The following is a 1,324-nucleotide window of genomic DNA, read 5'->3' as shown; positions in this document are numbered from 1 at the left end:
ACCCCAGATAACAAAGGGGTTGTCACAGATTCCACATCTGCCAGCCCGACAGACACTGATCTACCTGATAAATATGACTGAAACCATGCCAGGGCAGCCCCACGAATGCCCACTAAATCTTGAAGGCGAGATATCAAAATGTCATGGTCCACCATGTCAAAGGCGGCAGTCAAGTCCAGCAGGACTAGAATCACATACTCCCCTGAGTCAGTGGCCAAATAAATGTCATTTATAACCTTTAGTAAGGCTGACTCTGCACTATGCATGCGTTTAAAACCAGACTGAAAAACCTCCAATAAATTATTTTCATCTAAAAAGGATTTCACCTGCGCATAGACCTCTTTTTCTAAAATCTTCGAGATAAAAGGTAACTTAGAAATAGGCCTGAAAATACTCAACATACCCGTGACCCCGCTCAGGGATTAAGCGGTAGAAAATGAATGAATGAATACTCAACATGGATTGATCCAAACGTGGTTTTTTGAGTAGAGGTTGCAAAACTGCATGCTTAAAATAACCAGGCACAACACCAGAAGACAAACTACTATTTATAATTTCCAACACCGTGCCTCCAATGCATGGGAAGACTTCCTTAAATAAAGCCGGGGAAACGACATCTCGAGGGGAGCCAGAAGGCTTGGCCTGAGCAACCACTCCCTCCAAAAAAGTCAGAGTTACTGGCTTAAAAACATCAAAAGTAGCCAAACAGGGAGTAAAAACTGATGGATTGGGCACTAACCCAACCACAGTGGCCTTTATAGCAGCATGTCATCATTCAGCCGCTGGCTGTCAGAAAACATTTTGGAGAAAACCTGGTCTGATTAGCAGAGATGGCATCCATCCCACTTTGGGTGGTGCGGCTCTCATATCTAGAAATGTAGATGACTTTATTTTACAACCTAAATTATGACAACCCAGAGTCGAGTCCAGGACGCAGTCTTACACGCCTCTCTGCTGTCTCTTTGCAGCTGCTACCCACCCAAAACTCCCAGAACCCCATAGAGACTGTGTCTGCCCCCCGACCACCTAAATTATATACAGTGGGGGAAAAAATTATTTGAATCCCAGCTGATTTTGTAAGTTTGCCCACTATCAAAGAAATTATCAGTTTCAATGGTAGGTTTATTTGAACAGTGAGAGACACAACAATAACAAAAAAATCCAGAAAAATGCATTACAAAAAAAGATATACATTAATTTGCATTTTCATGAATGAAATAAGTATTTGATCCCCTATCAGTCAGCAAGATCTCTGGCTCCCAGGTGTATTTTATACAGGTAACGAGCTGACATTGGGAGCCCTCTCAGCTCGTTACCTGTATAA

This window comes from Monopterus albus, unplaced genomic scaffold (assembly GCF_001952655.1).
Source record: "Monopterus albus unplaced genomic scaffold, M_albus_1.0 scaffold65.1, whole genome shotgun sequence".
NCBI lineage: Eukaryota > Metazoa > Chordata > Actinopteri > Synbranchiformes > Synbranchidae > Monopterus > Monopterus albus.
This window is presented reverse-complemented; position numbering follows the sequence as displayed.